Raw genomic sequence first — 20,347 nt, 5'->3', positions numbered from 1 at the left:
TGATTTATCTGTTCTCTACTCATTATAGAAAATTATTGTCATCACCTACAAAATTCATTATAGTATATCCATATAAAAGAGTATAAGATAGGAAGTAAATTTTGGGCATTTGTTAGATGATATGCATATTGAGAATTTTGTTCTATTAAGATAAAATAGATGCCTAGGACTCTGTTGAACATATTTTTTAAGAATGGGTGATCCACTCATGGATTCAAAGACTAAAAACCATATAAAGAGAAAAAGTGAAAGTCTTCCTCCCATCCTTGACCCCATGGGTCCAGTTCCCACATTGCCCCCAACTTATATGCATACAATAGCTGCTTGGGGAGTTTATTACACAGTCTTTTAGAGTTTCCTTATGCCTATTTCAAAAAATACGTAAGTAGCTTCTCATTTTTCCCGCTTTAATATCTTACAATTTTTTTTCTCATAGGTTTTGATAATTGTTTTTGAATTTTATTCCTAGATATTATGTCCTTTTTGTTAATATTTCAAAGAGTCTTGTCTTCATTATATGTTCTATATAGATGTTGTTTTATATATGAATGTTATTAACTATTGTATATTGTGTACTTTACTAATTCACTGAATTCTTTTTAAATAGTTCTTAACATAATTTTCTTGATTGTTTCTTGGACAACAATTATATCTTGTGCAAGCTAAAATATTTTGCCTTCTCGTTTTTACTTTCTATAGCTTTAATTTTTTCTCTGATATAATAGTACCAACTAAGAGGCTTATTGGGAGTAGTGAATAAATTTACATATACAATGTCACCTGGCATATAGTAAGTGCTATGTCACAGTTTGCTGTTATTTTTTTCTTTGTCACCTGGTTCTATATTATCTGCTAGTTTCCTTTTGTATCATCCATGCCAGGAGTGCCCTTACTTCTTATCAGGACTTTTGTTGTATTTGTAGAAAATTCTCAGTATCTCCTTAGAATTAGTTATTTAGTGCCAGTCGCTATGATACCAGATACCACTCACTATGATAGATCCTTGGGATACATGTTATGATGAACAAGAATGGCCTTAATAGAACACGCAGTCTGGCACAGGATACAGAGAGGCACGCAGATGATTATTTTAATAATGTCTTCATCAACCATGTATATAGCTTTAGCCATCCATGTTCTTAGTTAAATATTTGACAATGTATTTCCAGAAACTTAGGAGTCGCAGTCTCGTCCATCTGCAAAGTTCCTGCTGCCATGACTCATTACTCAGGAATACCCTCCTTATTTCCGTGCAATGGGATGAGGTTAAATAGACTGCCCTTTGTTTTGGAGAAGGAATACAGCTTCCAGGTTAAGTTATATCTGAAACAGTCTTTCTACCTCTGCAGAAATTGTCACTTTGCTTGCCACCCCTTGAGGTCTAGCAGAATGGGGTTTTATTATTTAACTATTTAATGCCCTCGTGCTGTCAGACATTATTGGTATATGGAGTATTCAGTGGTGCAACTAACATTTTTGTCTTAATGGACTCCTTTCTATGACTTGATAACAGCACACTAGGCTATCTATAAACCTGTAGGATTGAATAATCTTATAAAACTCTCTTTCTCTGCCCACAGTGGGTGGTTGCATTATTCTACTTTCCATTTTATTTTTTATCCTCACTAGGATATGGCTAAACTAGATTTCTTCCTTTTCATTAAGTCTCTCAAAATAACAAAGTCCAAGTGGTTTAAAATAACATTTAGATCCATTGAAATAAGGTAACCCTTATTTTTTAAGAGAAACAAAATCTGACAGCTTTTTACACATTAAATAGAAGTAGGGCAAAGGAAGTATGTTGGTCATTATTTCCACAGTCCAAATGCAAATTCCCAAACCTAAAAAATGGCTTACTTCTCTTTCAGTGCTTCTGGGAAATTAAATTTTGGAATTGGGACAGAAAAATGCATGTTTTTGTTTTTGCTGCAATTTTTGTTGCAAGGAGATAGTAATTTTTCCAGCAGAGAAACAGAGGACGACAACTATAATGGAAGCATGGTTACCATAATCAGGGATGTCAAGGCTGTCCTTACAGAGAAGTAACTAGAATGCCTCCGGTACGTGTGCTAGGAGCATGCTTCTAGGGTGTATTTGTAGGCAAGAAAACAGCTCAGGCAGCTAAAAAATTGAGACTGTGAAGTTAAGAAGTCCACGCAAAACAGGGAGGTTGAAGCAGATGCCAAATGACCCAGTTTGTTCATTCTACAAAAGGGAATTGAGCATCATGTAAAATATTGGACTAGGTCATCAAAGACTGTGTGTTTATCTCTAACGTTGATGATGGATTCATTTGTAGGTTCATTGTTTGACGTTAATGAGGGACAGCCCAGAGAGAGTTCCATATGAGAATACGAAATTATGGAGCAAAGGAGAGACTGTGGCAAGAAAGAGGAGCTGAAGAACAGATTTGGGAGCCATCTGCTTGGTGGTGACAGGTGAAGCATGTTATTCTCCCAGGAGTAAGGGGATTTGAGGGCTAGACCTTCATAAACTGTAGAGGGCATCAAGAAGGAAAAGAAAAGTAAGGACAAATAAAAGCAGAAGTTAAGAAGTGTGCCAGAATTCTGTATATATATTTTATTATTTCACAGTTTCTGCTCTTGATTTAGAATGTCTGTGAATAACTTATATTTCTCTCTCTCTCTCTCTTTTTTGTGTTGAGGAAGATTTTCCCTGAGATAACATCCGTGCCAATCTTCCTCTATTTTTCAGTATGTGGGCCACCAGCACAGCATGGCCACTAACAAAGCAGTGTAGGTCTGTGCCCAGGAACCAACCCCGGGCTGCTGAAGTGGAGGGCGCCTAACTTAACAACTAGGCCACCAGGACTAGCCCTATATTTTTCTTTTTAAATAAGTATTTTTGGTATTTATCATATGTTCTTTCTCTAATATATACCCATCAGTTACTGTCTTGGATAATCTAGTACAATATGATTATATAAAATAATTTCCTAGATAAAGATTGGTATAATTTTACTGTTTAATAAACCTGGGTAGAAACTCTCATGGAACGTGTTGAGCAAAATACAACTTCCTTAGCATTACTTTGTATAGAATTGTTTTCCATCAGGAATTAATCAACTTTTTGGTTTGGAAAGAGACTTGAATTAAATGTATCTTTCAGAGCTTTTTTAGAGCTATCTACTCTGGAAAGTTTCTATGATCTATTATTCTGTGTGGCATATATGAAAAGCTCATTTGCTTCTGTTTTAATTTAGCAGTATAAACTATAAGCTGGAAGATTAAAAAAGGCTCAGATGAATACATACCCCAGGGCTTCTTTTAAGTGTACATTCGTGCACAGTAAATCCTGACCATTTAAGTGTTCTGATATTTTTATTCAAAATAAATAGTTTGCTGTATATCTTAAGTTATGAAGCTTAGTGATTTAGATGATCTCAAGACAGTTATATCCATCACATGACTACTGTGCATGATCCTCCTGAATTGCCATTTAGGGACATGGAGATCAGCTATGGCCCATTGCTTTGGGTGACAAGAATTAGTCCATTATCCCTCAAAAATGTGTCTCGTTATGTCCCACTATCTTTGCCAAAGATTGTTTATTTATACAAAACCACCTCTTTTTTTTTAGTGTTTCTGAAAGTTCCTGGAGTAAATGCCGTATTCTATTTAATAGAGCAAAGTTAGGCAAGGCATTTAGATAGCACCTGTCCAGAAAGCTTTTTTCACAACGGAAAGGTTATTTAAGCTTTTGGTTTGTTTTCAGAAAATAATGGCTATTCTTTTTGTCTACCTCATAGAATCTTAGCAATTATTTTAAGTGAGAAAATGAGTAACATTCTGTAAGCTAGAGAGGGGGAAGCAACTTGAATGCATTCTTCTTGCGGATACCATGAGTATCCTTTGTGCAACACACCATAACGGGCAGAGCTAAATAAAGCAGTCCTTGCTGTTAGGCTTACAATGCCCTGGGACTCAGTTTGGGGTCATACAGAAGGTGAAAATACTGATCCATTAGACCAGGACAGACCTGGTTTATATTCGGTGTCCCTGCTTTTTATTAATTCCACTTTCATTGCACTCTCTGACGTGCCCTGATTTGGGTGATAAATCATACAGCCACTCTAAGACTTCTACGGCAATGAGGAACTGCTCTCATGGCTCTTTCCCTTTCATGAACAAATGCTTCTCCTGATTTTCTTCTAGAGCACAAACCCGGGGGCACACTGGCATCACCTGTTGAGCTTTTGTCCCCAGGCTCCCTTAACAGAGATTCCAATTTAATCACTTATACGTGAGTCTTGTAAGAAGTGTTGTTGTTGTTTTTTTTTAAGCTTCCCAAGTGATTCTAATATGTGGGCAGGGTTGAGATCCACCGTTCCGTATGAAGGTAGCTCAGACGAATGGACAAGCAGAAACTTTGGAATTAGAAAGTCTGCAATGGGCACTGAGTGGTTCTGCTGTGTTGCTCTGGGGCCTCAAAGTCTTTCCTAAGTTCTCTGAGCCTCAGTTATCTGACTCATCAGTGAAGTGGAAACAGGGGTATTTATCCAGCAGGGTTATTCTTAGTTTAAGTAGATAATGTGTATATTATATGTGGAAAATAGTAAACATTGAGAAATCCCACTGAGCCATTCCAGAGACGCACATGGTCTTAGACAGGGAAGGGGTGAAGCTGTTGAGCTGAGACAGTACTTCCGGAAGTATGACTCACTCGTCCCTACTCTAAAATAAATATATTTTCTGTAAAAATTTCTTTCCTTAATATTTTGATCTGAAAGTGAGTTTGCATAAGTCTGACTGCCTAGATTATTCAGCAAGTCACAGGAGACGGAAGTTTTTTCTCTTCTTTTTTTTCTCCAGTTATAAAGACCCCTGAGATTAGCCGCACTATCAACAGTTACTGATCATGAGCACATGAGTAGGTGTTAAGAGCCCCAGTTCTTCTGTGACTTTGAGACTGTTAACTCTTCTCTGTGTCTTAGCTTCCTCATCAAAATTAGTAAGAGCCACATTTTTTTCTCCTGGAGCTATGTTTTAGTTTTTCTAGGTATTCAGTGCTTGGTACTGAGGGAGGAAAATAGGATATAATACCCTCTGTAGACAAGAAACTTAAAACTACGATAATTTAAGTAGTTATACATTAGGTAAAATAATAATAATAGAAATAGAAATACGCTATAGAAAAATTAACAACTTAGAGATGGTATTTAAAGCGTATGACAAACAAATCCACAACTACCTGCTATTGATGGATTTTCAGTTTCAGCTATTGAACACAAGCTACAATCACTCATTTTAACACTTTATTATGACTTTTGGGGTACACATTTTTTCACTTATAGAAACCTTGCCTTAGCCGGTATTCTATTCGACAAGTAACACACTTTAGAGCATAGAAAACTCATTTGCTGTTACTCGATGTAGACATTTTCTGATTCACAAAAATTCTGCCTATCTTGCTTTTGGAGGTTTCCTGCTTTTCTAATTAAGTTCTCCTTATGTAAGTGTTTCACAGGCAAGTAATATTTGAGGAAGTGACGTGATGTGATACAATTCAGTCCAAACTCGTGCAGAATGATTCAATGTAGAAATGTAATCTTAGGATCATCTTAGCACGCTGCCTTATTAACCACATTTTGTTTTTCAATATATTTATTGATATTGTACCTCAAGACTCATAGAGGGTGCTGAAAGGGAAAGGCCAAAAAGGGGAAAACAATTAAATCTGAGGGAGGGTACCCCATCAGCAATCTTGTCCCTCCTCGGCTCCTGTTCTGTGCCCTTGCCACACAATCAGACTCAAAAAGCCAAACAATCACCTCTTCTCAAAAGTATCAGAGCAGATAAACAGGAAGGGTCACCACGCTGAGGCACAGCCTACTCAGAGGAAACAATGTGATCATTCAGCATTCTGCTTTATTGCAGTCATTAAACCATTAACAATGAAATGATGTGATAGGTAAAATGCCATTTTTACGTGTCACAGGTGTCACTTTCTCTAGGTTCATAAAATAGACTAATATTTGATTTATTGCATACACCCAGAAACACATGGCAAACACCCACCCACTTTATTCACTTTTGGTATTGAGCCTAATAGAAACCACTAGTAACAACAACAACAACAACAACAAAAGCCTTATTGAAATAAAACATAAGAAAGTTTTTATATTCTGTACTTAATGTCACCAAATGGTGTGGATCAGAATACAAAAGAAAATGAAAGGAAAAGCCAAGATTTCTTAAGAGTCATAAAAGTGGGTCTCAAGTGTTCATTTTCCTAACGAGAGTAAAACTAGCAAAGGGGGAACATGTTGAGTCACACAAGAGGATGGGCAGACGTGGAGCTGCTCTCAGGTTCAACTAGTTCCAGAAACTCAGTTGCTATCTTCAGCTCTCTCTTTCTGTGTATGATCTTTATCTCTGTCATACATCTCCCTCTCTCTCTATCTCTTCTTCTCTGTATGCTGTCATCAACCTCTTCTTCTGAGATTGTGGAAACCGTTTATTCTACTGAAGAGTCATTGCTTTCTCCACAAAGTGGGAGATGTGGCTATCAGTAGCTCTAAGCTTAAATTATCGTATCCTAGAAGCTTCAGAGGACAAAGCAAGCTTCATTTTCTATTACATGTAAATCCTAGGGAATAACTTGCCCAACTTGGGTCCAGAGCCCATCACTTGATCCCATCATTAAGACCAGAGGGTACACGTTCTCTCAACGCTGATAGTGGTGGGTGTTTGGTGGGTTTCTAGAGCTTGAGAGAGGGAAGACTGGCTTTCGTTGTAAGAAAACAGTAAGTTGAGAAAGCAGAAAAGGACAGTCCACTTTAGCCCTTAATTTTAAATCAATCACCAGAGCTTAAGACACAACTTATGTTTTAAAAAAATAATTATTACTTATGGCTTCCTAAGCCCAACAAACAATGTTCTTGTTTTTCACTGACACAACCAATTATTTTCTAGATAATTATATTTCTAGGTAATTACAGCAATTATCTAGAAAATAGAGTAAAACAAATATATTGAATAGCACCCTACTTTAGGAAAAAACTGTTCTGCTGGAAATTTTAGTGAGAAAGTTTTTTCACCACTGGCTTCCAGCTTTTCCTTTATATTCCACGGCCTGTGTCTAGAATGTAAAAGTTATTTAGCTCAGGTAGAAAATCCTCCTATCAAAAGGGAACATTTGGTTAACTGTAGTAGGTGCAAGAGTGCGAGTGGATGAAGGGAGAAAAATACACCTTTCCATTTGAAGGAGTTTTGGTAATGATGGTATTAACCATTTTTCTTTCTCATCATCCCATTCACTCCATCATTACCGCTGTACCCACCATCATTTTTTCCTCTCTCTGGATACTTTTTTTTTGATCACCAAGTGTTCTTCTCTGCTTTTCTTCTTCCTGTCATATCTGAAGTACTTTACCATCTCATGTGATTTATCCTCGACAAGAAACAATTAAGAAATAGTCTATGCCATTATGGATGATACGATAAACATTTGTTGGAATGTAAATTTAAATTCCAAGAGACATCTTCATAATTATCTTACTTCTTGGAGGGAACAAAAATGTATGTTGAAGAACCTGGAAACAATACTGATTTGTTATATTTTATTATTTGATGCCTTTCATGCTGAAAAGCATTCATTTAAGAGAAGGAAAAAACATGGGGAAGATGATTTTGGAAAACAGTAAGAGTTCGTGAATTGTATGAGAAAGGCGGGGCTAGTGTTTTCTTAATGTGAGTAGAACAGAAATTGCAAGATACGTCTCCCTGAGGATAATCCCATGCACTTTTTATGAATCACTATGCTGATGTAGAAATCAGATAGATCATATCTAGCATAAATGGGAATCAGAAAATTATGTAATAAGAGAAAATATAATTTTGCAAATATGCAAATTATCATTGAATTGTTTGCTAATTGCATGTATTATCGTAAAAGGCCAATATTTCTCTCTTAAAACATTTGTAAGTCATTTGATGGGGGGGCAGGTAGGGATGGAGTGAACAACTTACAATTGTCCCAATGAGAGTACTATACTTTCATTTTTCTTGTTCTTGTTTGATATAAATTCCTGTTGATATGGACAGGGAAATCCAGCTGGGTTGTGGAATGGTTCTCTGTATCTCAGCAATTTCCATATTTCTCTTTTATTGGTTACAGTTTGTGATCTAGTATTTGACACCAGTAACTAACCAACTTCATCTGTTTGTTGCTACTTTTGCTCACATATGCCTTTCCACTCATAATTTGCTAGCTGCTTTTACTCCATTTTAGAGCATTGGTATCTGGGCTAACTAGTTTTATTAGATGATGTTCGGAGATTTCTTCTCAGGTCCTCCCCTGTAAAACTTAGACATGGAGTTAAATATCTTAGGGCTTTTTCTAGCTGATATATATATTTTTAATTCAATAATTTCTACCCCTTTTTTGTGTCAGTATGGAAATGTGGTGTCTGAACATAAAGGAGTAAAGCTTATAAATTTTCTCTACAGCACCATCTATAGGCCTATCGAGTCAATTTTCATGTCATTCTCTTTCACTGCTTTCTTTCAATGTTAGTTAACTATAAGAAGCATTTTTTGTTTGCCATTAATATTTTTTCAATTTCAACCTTGAAAATTAATAAGTAATTGTCCTCAATAATAATGACATGAACTGAACTTTTCAAATTATAAAACTGACACCTATTACTCAAGAACTAACTCGCAAGAGAGCCAGGTGTAAAAAATATGTATACTCCAAATAGAGTCCTTTTACAAACAATGTCAAAGAATTTTTAAATAAAATTATTTATTTGTTGAATCAAAATAACTTTAATTCTTTGAGCTGAATTCACTTTCTCCTGATCAGTTTTTTGCCTTTTGGGGTATAATTTGTGCTAAATGATTCAACAACGATCTCTCTTTTCCTGGTATTAGTTTTAATTTACAGCACTGTTCTTTACCAGGTTCCACTTGCGAGAACATTTTAACATTTACTAGCAACATAAAAAGGTTTTAATATCTATAGTCCATAATCTGGCTCAATGACTCCATTAGAAGTTATTTTGTTTGACTAATATAATATAAATACATATATTTCCAAAGAACGCCTCAAAAATTGCAATTCTAGTGGGGGAAAAGACAATCGTAAGCATTATGTGTGACATTTTAACAAATCTTGAATATCAAATACATTTTCAGTGTTTATTTCTATATTTTAATTTCATTTGCACAAAGGTTGCTAAGAGCTGAGAAAGGAAGAAGTTTTAGGTCACATTGAGGAAGAGACACTGCAAGTCATTGAAACAGAAAAGAGTGATTCCGGAATTAGGTACAGAGCACGAGTCAGATGCCCTGTGCAAAGCCATTAATAACCGAGTGATCACACGGCAGAGCTGGTATGCTTGCTACTAATGTCACATTTACGTATGATTGTTCTAGCTGGAATTGCTGAGGTGTATTGCTGTTAGTCTTCCAGGTGAGCAATTTAGCCTAATCTTTTCCTACTGCATCTGTAACCTAATGAAGCACATGTGCTTTCACATGGGAGACAGGACGGCTCCATGAAGTAGGTGCCTACTATCTTCTCTTCATTTCACAGTTTACTGCCTTGATCTCTACATAAACTATCATTATGTTAATCACCCACTCTCTTCCATCACATAATTCGTTAATTAGATGGTTCTAAATCTTTATCTATTGTAGATCTTGTGTATAAATCTTATGCTTCCTCTTCCTTTCACAAATAAGAATTAAATAGTAACACTATAAAAGTTACTCTATCTAAAAAACAAGCTTTTTCCTATACATTACAGTTTATTTTAAAAACCTTTGAAAAACTAGTTCTACATATGGTTAATAACTTTGAAATAAAATTTGGTACAGTAAAAAATTTGGGTACCTAAAGAAGATGTAAAATTATTTCAATGAAAGCTAGACAGGTAGATATGATATAGTTATGTATATTTTGTAAGAATATTTCACTTACATAATGAAAATTTTGTGAGATTATCATGCAAGATGCTATTACTTCCAAGTTGCAGATAAGAAACTTGTGGTTTATCAAAGTTAGCAAACATGGCTGAGACCGCACAGGTTTACCATATGTAGCATAAACCAAATTTTGTCCACTTCACTTGACTTTATAGAAATAAGGCGTGGTTATCTTAACAAATACATTTTTTGTGGTTCTCTAAGTATTTACATTCTTTAGAAAATCAACTATTTTTCTGTAATTTAAAACCTTTCAACAATAAAAAATAATCATAACTTGCTAATGCATAATTAGTGGGTGGCATTAAATCCATCTTGAGAAGGACTCAGCTTTTCCTTTTGAAGAACGACTCTTTTGGCTATTCACACACATACTCCGCCCCCTTCTAAACAGAACCAGCAAAACTCTGTCTTTTAATACACGCAACCAAGTTTATGTTTTCTCACAAAAAGAAAAAATATTCCAAAAGAAACAAGCAGAAAACATCAACACAACATTTCTCTTTCTAGAGAAGCTGAAGTGCTTCATTACATCTCACCATATCGAAAATTTACATCTCGACAACAGGCACTTCACTGCTGGCACTAGGCTGTGACAAGACATGGCAGAGGCTGTGTTTACAACAGCCAACTTGAATTTAACTCAAGGGGCTCCTGGCAGAATGTGACACCATTGATCTGAAACCACCGTTACATGGTCAAAGAATAAAATTCAGCGAAAAATGAGAATATAATTTTTATCTCGTGCATTCTTAAAGAGCTTCAGGGAGCTTGACACACTGGAGAGGGGTAAACTCTAGGATGCCTAGAGACCAGGTCTCTCTCTCTCTCTCTTCCCTGCCCTCCCTCCTTCCTTCCTTTCTTTCCTTTCTTTCTCCTTCTCTTCCTCCGCCTCCCTCTTCCTTTCTCCTTGCTCTCTTTCTCTCTTTCTTTCTTTATTTTGTCCTTAGTGGCAACAAACAACTACTGTATTTTCTCTCAAATGAAATATGAAGATAGGTGGAATAAAAATAACTGAAACTATCAGCAGAAAATAGCTACCTTGGCATTTAATATAGTTTTTAGCACAATTACGTGGACGACGTAATCCAACTGAGTCTTTGTTTTGTTTCCATTTGTATCTTTCAATTTATAACTCAGAAAAAAAATAACTCCTCTCCGAGTCCTTAAGTAGCTTTTCACATTATGCTGTGGTGGGATTGGGAGTTTTCTTAACGACCTCATTTTGATTAATGAAATAAATAGTAATATCTAGGAAATGCAAATTAATCTTAACCTCAGTCAATGCAGGTCATGGATGCTACAGAGCTCACGAGTTAAACAGTCATCAGTAAAAGACAGAAATACAATACAGATATAATGATTATTTCTAGGAATATGTTTTCATAATTTGTGCTCAATAACTTTTTAAATTAGCTTTATATTATTAAAAAGCATTACGTGTTTTTAATCATCTGTTTTGTGGAGATTACCAGGATATATATATGAGATGAAGAAAAAAATGTTATGTGAATGGATTCTTGAAGCATAAGATAAACCTTCCACTGAAAACATCACACATAGAGTGCATCATGCCTTCAAAACGGACATCTCCAACTGTTAAAAGGAAATGAAAATAAGGTTTTCTGTAAAACTCTGTTAGATATCTCAATAATGGTTCTAACAACGACTAGGAAACTTATTTTGAAATTGCAGGTAAAGAATGTGAGTTAACTTGTTCCATCAAATATGAGAACAGAAAAAAGCAATATATTTAAATATTTTTATTTTGTATAATATGATTTTAAATGGATTGACAGATAAATTCATCAATTAAATATAAATAGATATTTTCAACATTATCTACATGTTTTATATTATAATTGAAAAAATGATCTTTTCCATACTCGTTACTGAGAAAAATCATGTTTCACATTGCATTTAGGATTGCCATATACATGATTCTATATAGTATTTTATTCACAAAATATTTTTAAAAACTTTTCTTTCTCAGTTGAGTTTGTGGACTAAGAATCATATCTGCTCAGTAGATGTTGTTTTTCTTTCATAAATAAACAAATTTATATTAAAAGAACAATTAGTAAAATTCTCGGGGCTGGCCCTCGGGCATAGTAGTTAAGTTCAAGTGCTCCTCTTCGTCAGCCTGGTGTTCACAGATTTGGATCCTGGGCATAGACCTAGCACTGTTTATCAAGACACACTGTGGTAGCATCCCACACGAAATAGAGGAAGATTGTCACAGATGTTAGCTCAGCATCAGTAACAATCTTCCTCAAGCAAAAAGAGGAATATTAGCAAAGACGTTAGCTCTGGGCCAATCTTTCTCACAAAAAAAAAAAAAGAAAAGAAAGAAGAGAAAAGAATTCTCAAGCTAACAAAATTGGCACTATTTGAATTCAGGTCTGGCATCAGTGAACATGGAAAATTCTTTTATACCATGTTGCTTCCTTGAGAAATTGAAGTCTAATGACGTGGTAAAATGCTTTACACATGACAAAATATGAACTCTAAAAGTACCAAATGAATGTAAATGCCAAACATGTCACATAAAAATTTAGAAGCAAAGAAGTTATTTTAGGTTGGGATTGTCAACAAAGAAGTAAGGTGCCCAAGTGTCCTGATTTTCCTAGGACTAAGGAGTTTCCTGGGGCACAGGCCTTTGAGTGCCTAAATCAGGAATATCTTGGGAAAACTGGGATGAGCTGAGTAGTCTTAAGAGGTAAAATCATACAGGGTCATGAGTAACTCAACAAAAGAAATTTGAGCTCCTTCAAGATGAAAGAACAGAAAAGTCTGTTCCATGCTTGGGATATTAAGAAAAGGATGTACTTCATTGATGGCATATATAATTGTCAACAAGAAATTCCATTGTTTTAGGATCAGGAAGAATAAAACAAATGGGGAGACCCAGATTCTGTTAGGGGAAGCGGGGTTGATACACTCACATATTACCAGGCCAGATACCAGGGTTGGCTTCGATGACAAATCTTTGGTGATTGCTTTTGAGCACTGTGCACAATTAAACTCCATGTCTTTATCATGTGTTGCAGAGAAATATTTATGTCCCTTTCATAAGTAGAGCTGACTACACTTCCAGTGGTTTTCTTCACTTAAAGAGAACTTGTGCTCACATGAAAACTACAGTTTTGGGGCTTACATACTGTGTTCTGTGTGTTGTTCTTTTCAGAGGTTCTTAAAGCAGGTTTCCTGCATTGAAAAGAAGAAATAAAGTTTAGGACATTTATTGAACTCTTCCTTTGTGCTTTACAAATACCACCACATTTAATGCTCATAGCAACCGAAGAAAGCAAATACTACTTTTATGTCCACTTGCCAAATGAAGAATTCGAGTCACAGAATGGTTAAGTAATTCTTGCCTAAGATGATTTTGTTAGAAAGGGGTAAAGGCAAGATTTGAACCCAGGTATTCTGACTGTAGGGCCCATGCATTTAGATACCACACAATATCGAGTACTTGAAAAGAAAATGAAATAATTTAATACTTTACATCATAAAGAACTCATAAGAGATAAGATGCCCAAGATTCTTACTTCTGAGGATGAATGTGAATCTGTGTGTTGAAACCTTGAAGTTATTTCTTTAAGAGTTAAGAACTCAGCGTTCATTCTATGACATGATTTTCCTGGTTCGGTCCTGTTCCCTACACAGTGGGAGTCGGCTTTTCCAATACAGTTGGGAGAATAGACAGTCCAGACAATCCAGGACTGAATTGCTCTTGCAGATCTGAGTTCCTTGAATTTGCTCTTTTCTCCACTTAAGTTCACTGATAAATTGCAAACCTCTACTCTACTTTGTTCTGCACTGATACATTGCAAGCATTTCATTAAAATAAGGCTTAACCTTCTTGAATAGACCAAATTTTTATTAACATTTTAAGAAACTGTTTCACCCTCTGAAAAATCAGAATACGAACATATTACGATATAAAGTAAAAAACAAAGCAACATGTAACACTTACAATGGTAGGTACTATAAGCAGTTTACATGTATTAATTTACATTTGTTTATACAGGTTTCCAAACCAATCCTATGGTGGAGGTACTATTGTAGTTCCCATTTTAGAGGTAAATAAAGTGAGGTAGAGAGGATAGGTGGTATGCCCAGAGTCCGACAATTGCTAAGCAGCAGAGTTTAAATTCAAACCTAGGCAGTCTGGCTTTATAATATGCGTCCTTGCCCACTGGACTATATTGCCCATTAGATCTACTTTTAAAAGTCATTGGATTGGTTGATGTATTCTTAACAATTAACTAGAAACTAAAGGCTGATCACTCAGCAGTAATCGGGTTCCTGCTGTGGGTTAGGCATAACCCACAACCTAAAGATTATTTCCTGACATACTATTTTATTTGATACTGTAAGGTAGACGAGCCATTCCATTTAACATTCACTTATTTCTCAGAAACTTAAAATCCTTATAAAAAACAGTGAAGATCTAGACAAAACAAGACACAACATCACTAAGGAAAACTGTCTCCAACCAATAACATTATCCTTTTTTTTCTTTTTCAAGAATGATCTGATTTTAAAGATTGGGTACAATGTTCTAGCTTGAAATAGCATCTGGCTAGCAGCCCTTTTACAACTCCTCTTAACTGTCCCCAAATTCATGTCTCAGAAAAGAGATTTCATAACAATGTTGATCTTATGTAGGACTAAGTGTTGTGCTATCACCAGAATGGGAAAGGATTTCCACTAAATTCAAAAATAATAGAGCATGTGTTGTCAAATGGAATTGCTGTTGCATCAGTGCTTTGTTTTAGGAATTGTGCAAACCTCTCCTCCTGAAATCAGGAGGAAGTTTTTTAGTCATCTCTCATTATCTCCTTCCTTTTTCCAAATTAGTATGCATTAAGTACATTCGTATACATTTAGTATCCATCAGGAAAGTGTCTTCCGCAAGCCTACTACTTCTGTTTCTTGAGGCAGCCAAAACGTCTCTCTCAGGTCCCCCAATGGTATTTAATTTCATTCTAGATCTGGGAAGAGACTGAAACTTCCAGAAGATAACTAAGCAGGAATTTGTGGAAGACAGTAATTATTATAGGTGAACTACAGACTGTAAAATGTCTCCAGGTTCGAGTGGAAGTATTTCTCAGAAATGTATAGTGAGTCATTAAAATTAATATTTTTAAAGAAAAACTGGTAAATTAGAAAATATTAGATTTTTTTAAAAAGCAGGTAAAAAGCTGCATTGATAATGTGATCCATTCAGATTGGATCAAAGCCTAGTTAGAAGTGATGGCAGAACAGGGGCAGAGGCCACTGACTACAAGGCAAGGTGAGTAGGCCCAAGCCCTTCAGGGAGGGGCCTGGGGTGAGCCTTTCTGCAGAATGAGGGAGAGGCCTGGTCACACAGCTAGGAGACAGGTCACATGGGCTTTGAAGACAATGCTAACCTATTTCCCAAATTTGCCTAAGATAAGAAAAGGCCATTGTCATGTACCTGATGATGGCATCATTATACACGGAGTATTACCTTCACATGAAATGCTAATGGCCATACAGGTGCAGAACTAAATTTTTCAAATGCCTGTGTGTGACTGCCTCTAAGTCTGAGATACAGCAGCTTTGAAAGAAAGCTTCACACATGTTACATATCAGCTCCTAGGAGAAAGAAGAACATTTAAAAATAAGTTGAAAGTAGAGATCCTAAAACAATTGTAGTTTCAGTTCCATGACATGTCTGAGCTATGAATAGGCATTGCAGAGAGTTGTTTTACTGCTATCATTTCTTAGGTCACTTGTCTCTTGCTAATTTCAAAGCAGGAGTGCTTTCTTATTTTTCTGACTAGGGTACTAAAAAGAAATTTCCAGTAAGCATACACCATTTTATTATAAATTTCTTTGACTTCAGTGAATGGCATTTTAAGTGGAGTGCGGGTTTGTGGAATGCCGCCAAATTTGTATTTTAAAATTGTAAACAAAAACAAATCTCTCCCCTTCCTCCTTCTATTGCTAATAGCTGTAGTATATGCCGTTCACTGTGTCATTTAAATAGATTTCAAATAATTTTCCTGTAATTGCTAATCATTTTAGTAGGTGGCATGAGATTAGCAATCAATAATCACATGAAACTGTTGAAAATGAAGCTCAAGGATCAATAGAATATTCTTCTCATGGGAACACGGCCTACTCAGATGGCTGTCCTCACTGTTCCTTTCTGTTTTGTGTTTATTGTAGATTCACAGGCACATTTCTTAAGGGAAAAATTAAAAATCAGAGAAATAGACAAAATGCCTCTCACGAGCATCACGACAGAGATGGCATTTGTTATAAAAAACATATCCTAAGAGAAGATGGAGATGGTATATAATTTGGTACAGATGCTAAGTTTGCAAAGTAAAGTTCTTAATCTCTAATCAAAGAGTATGTGTTGTCACTGATCCACTTTCTTTCGAATGTTTTGTTTTGTTTTTTTTTGAGAAAGATTAGCCCTGAGCTAACATCTGCTGCCAATCCTCCTCTTTTTGCCAAGGAAGACTGGCCCTGAGCTAACATCTGTGCCCATCTTCCTCTTCTTTATATGTGGGACGCCTACCACATCATAGCTTGCCAAGCGGCGCCATGTCAGCACCTGGGATCCGAACTAGCAAAATCCGGGCCGCTGAAGTGGAACGTGCGAACTTAATTAACCGCTGCACGCCACCAGGCCGGCCCCTGAATGTGTTTTTAAATGTATTATAAAGATACACACTTATCTCAGTATGTGGAATTCTATTAGGGGGTTATTTATAAAGATACACACTCAGCATACGTAGAACTTTGTTCTCAGGCTGAGACAAAACATTACATTAATAAATGTTAGCTTTACTTTCATTTTTTTAGGCATTAAAACATTTTAATTACTGATGATTAATGGGAATATGTTATTTCATGAAAAAATACAAAATTACTTCCTGTTGCATTGCATTAAATAGATTTTCATATGTAGTTCCCCCTTGTTAGATGCAAAGTTGACTCACATTTATTATAAAGTTCATTACCCTGTCTACAGACAAATGCGCTCTTGCACACTTTATAAAAGCCATGATTTAACATTAAAACAAATTTTAAACTGTTTAAAGATATTAAGGTACTTTTGTGGTAAAAAGTAAAAAGAGATTGAGGGAGAGACGGAATCCTTATGTTGTTGTTCTCGCCTTTGTTTTCTGGAGGGATGTTAGAGGAATCAGGTCTGCCTCAGTGCACCTCAGTATTTTTGGGGAGCACTCCTAGAAATTTAGAACAGGGGTCAAGGCTGGGTTTGGGATAAACCCGGGAGAAGAACAGTAAGCGAGAGAGAAAAAAAACTTTAGAAATAAGAAAAGTGATTTAAATGAAGAAAAAACAAAAAAGTAGCATGCACTAACCACAGTGGGTGATCTCCAGCGATATTCTCTTTACTCATGTAAATACTCCAAAAAAAAAAAAAAAAACCCTCAACTCATCTGAACTAAGGAGGAAAAAAAAAAAAACCCAAGCAGGAAATTCTTTAATTTTGCCCTTTGAGGGCTACGTGTGGGTGCAGGCTTGCTGCCTACCCTTGACTCCCTTGGGAAATATTCCTTGGGAAGAACCTGGTCCTCCTCACAGTCCACACAGCACTCATTCCCAGGAGGTGGAAAACGCTTGGTGGGGACAGAGAAAGGGTTGCCACTCATCTGTTGCACAAGCGCGAAGCAGGAGCAAGCATCTGCTGAGCAGGGATCAGCGACCAGCGGCTCACCCCAGGGCTTTCAGAAAAGAGGAAATCAAGGAGAAACCCAGACTCTCAGGCCGGGTAATCGCTAGCTAAGATTCCGCATGGACGTCGCTCTCTCTGTTACAAATGGACTCTCAGGTCATGGGGTCCTGACCAACCATGCCTGCCTGAGGGACGAGCTGGGAGTCACCCCATCGCAGTTATAGCAAGTAAGTGATTGCCAACTTTGCCAATACCTATCTTTTCCTCCTTGCATTTTAATCTTATTTTCTTGGGTGAGCAGCAAAGAGAGTGGCCAAGAGGTAACTTTTGTCCTGAAATCTGAGTACAGTGATGCGAACATCTCACGCACACGCATACACACACTTCTCTCTCACACACCCACGAAGCCATGGAATCTCGCGCTTCTAGGCTCGTGCGCCTTTTGAATTTTATTTAATATTCGGAAACTTACTGATTTCCTATGCCTGTTGGAAAGACCAAGTAGGATGGGGGTGAGTGGAACGCTGTGCCTCATCATTTATTCATCGCGACTGTCTCGACTGTTGACACTAGTGGCAAGAGGCACACTCCTGCTCTTGCAGGGGAAGTCTGACACCTTGAGGACGGCAGAGGGGGTGCTGGGAGCCCAGAGGAGCCGGAGTGGGAGAAGCTTTGAGAGTTACAGCGTGGGGGTGGGGGTTACTTTTTTCAAGTCTGGCGACCTGCCGCCTGGGTGCTGGTTTACTGGGATGGCAGCAGGGCGTTCAGAAGCCGGTCCTGACGCGAACTGAAGTCGGACAACCTGCAGAGCCCGCCCGAAGCCTGGAGGTGTGTCTGGCGTACATCCAGGACCGCAGAGTGCGTTCCGGCCACCGACGTGGCCAGAGGAGGGCTGGCTTGTGGTCAGCTTGCCTGCCCAACTGGCTGACCTCAAGCAGTTGGCCCAGAGCAGCGGAGGTTAATCCCAGGCAGCCGAGTCGGAGACCTGCCCGCGCGCGGGTCCCCTCCATCCACCGCCGCGCAGAGCGGTGCGTGGGACGCGCATCTTCACAGCTGTCCCTTCTGAACAGGGACTGGGCAGACCCTGAGTCAGGCAGCCGCCCGGGACGGAAGGCGAGGTGCCCTCCTCTGGGCTCAGCGCTGTCAGCCGTGAGAACGTTAACTTTACCCCGAGGGATCAGTGGGGGCGGGGGTGGGCGAGGTTCTCCTCCCCTGGCGCTCACCTCCTCCTCCAGAGCCTCCCCTCCCCCGCCTCCCATGGCATCGTTCTCAGAGGATCCTCACTCCGCCCAGTTCGGTGCCAGCTGCGTGGGCTCCAGCTTCGTGCGTTTTCCTTGGAATGCTCCAAAACTCGGCAACGACTAAGGAAATCCCATTGGAATTTGCCGGACGTGCTCTCACCCGGCGTAGCACCCGTGCCGCCCGTCCTCGGATCGATCCCTCTCCAGCCAGAAGATTGCAACTTTCCAGGTAAAGAGGGTGTCGCCTCAGAGCTCCACTTGACCGGAGCTGCACCTCGCCTCCTTTCTGAGATCTCGGTTAAGTTTCTCAAGCTGCCTGGGAAGCCCGATCCCTCTTGGGAGGCGGACATCCCTGGAGGTTAGGAGTTCAAAAGGCTCCAGCTGCATGGTTTCTCTTTAAGGCTCGGAACCGATTTGTGAAGCTTTCTGTGGTTGACCCGGGCTGAGCGGGAGTTGGAGGATGCTTCTCAGCCTCTCACCGCACCGGGCTTTAAAGCAGGGGAGAGGGCGAGGAGTGAACCCCCGGTGTGACTTATATGGTAAACAAAGCAGCTGCAGCCACGCCGTGGTGCTGAGGAGAAAGGCTGTTTTTAGCCTTTTATGCATTTGGGGAAAATGGAGATCTTAGTGGCCCCTGGGAGTACATAAATGAGCCCTCGACTCTCTGGTACCTAAACTGGGGGAATGAAGAGAAGTTAATGATCAATATCCTGCCGATCAATTACACTCTGCGTCATTTTCATTCTCTATCAGGAAACAGAAACATTTTTATCTCTGTTGCTGGACCCAGGCTAGGGATTCCTAGTTAGCTTGGCAACTGAAATTCCAATTAAGCCAATGACCCCTGTTTGCTACTTGGGGAAATCACTGAAATTCATAGCACAACTTGTTATCCCAGCTGTGGACTCAGCTGGCTTTTGTGACTGAGAATACTGGAAGGGGATGGGGGGTTTGGAGGAGACTGAGAAAAGGAGTTCTGTTCTTGTCTGTATTTACTCTGTTGTGTCCACTATGGTGCATCCCTGTTCACATGGTTTCTTAGAGGAGCCCTTCCCGGTTAAATTCTGCAGCTATAAAATGCAGCAGGTAGCTTACTGAGTAAGCTCCAAGCCAGAAGAGTGGAAGGAGGGGTGGAAGCAAGGTTTACTTGTTTTATTAAAAACACATTTAGAACAGACTTGTAAAACTGAAAAAAAAAAAAACTTTCAGGTCTCATATAATTTCTGGCTTTCCTGTCATGGTAATCACAAACAAAACATATTACAAATTATTTAAGAAAAAAGGTTAAGTGAAGTTTTTTTTTTTATTTTTAAGTAAAACTGAATTAAACAGCGAGAGTAAGAGTGGGTGGATATGTTAAAAGAATGAAATCATCATTACCGTGTTATGGTTTGCTATTTAAACTTACATTTGTGTTACCCATTTCTGTTCACCTGGTCAGTAGACCAGGAAACATTCCCCCTTGA

The 20,347-nt window shown here is 38.1% G+C and overlaps 1 protein-coding gene and 1 long non-coding RNA gene across 11 annotated transcripts in view; one reads left to right on the top strand and one right to left on the bottom strand.

Annotated features, from left to right (window-relative positions):
• Positions 1-5,395: 5,395 nt before the first annotated feature.
• LOC139046606 (uncharacterized) lies at positions 5,396-18,249 on the bottom strand. Its single transcript, XR_011506864.1, has 3 exons — positions 18,113-18,249; positions 15,454-15,581; positions 5,396-13,160 (listed from the first exon to the last, which is right to left on the bottom strand). It is a non-coding gene; the product is annotated as an uncharacterized lncRNA (long non-coding RNA).
• TRPC4 (transient receptor potential cation channel subfamily C member 4) overlaps positions 15,594-20,347 on the top strand; it is a 210,748-nt gene continuing 205,994 nt past the window's right edge. For 8 of the 10 annotated variants that reach the window (XM_070520575.1, XM_070520573.1, XM_070520571.1 and 5 more), the window contains exon 1: positions 17,874-19,110. The gene's annotated coding sequence lies outside the window, so the exon portion shown is untranslated. The other 2 variants (XM_070520570.1, XM_070520568.1) reach the window with 1 other exon arrangement.

Source organism: Equus asinus, chromosome 11 (genome assembly GCF_041296235.1).
Source record: "Equus asinus isolate D_3611 breed Donkey chromosome 11, EquAss-T2T_v2, whole genome shotgun sequence".
Classification (NCBI taxonomy): Eukaryota; Metazoa; Chordata; class Mammalia; order Perissodactyla; family Equidae; genus Equus; species Equus asinus.
This window is presented reverse-complemented; position numbering and strand designations above follow the sequence as displayed.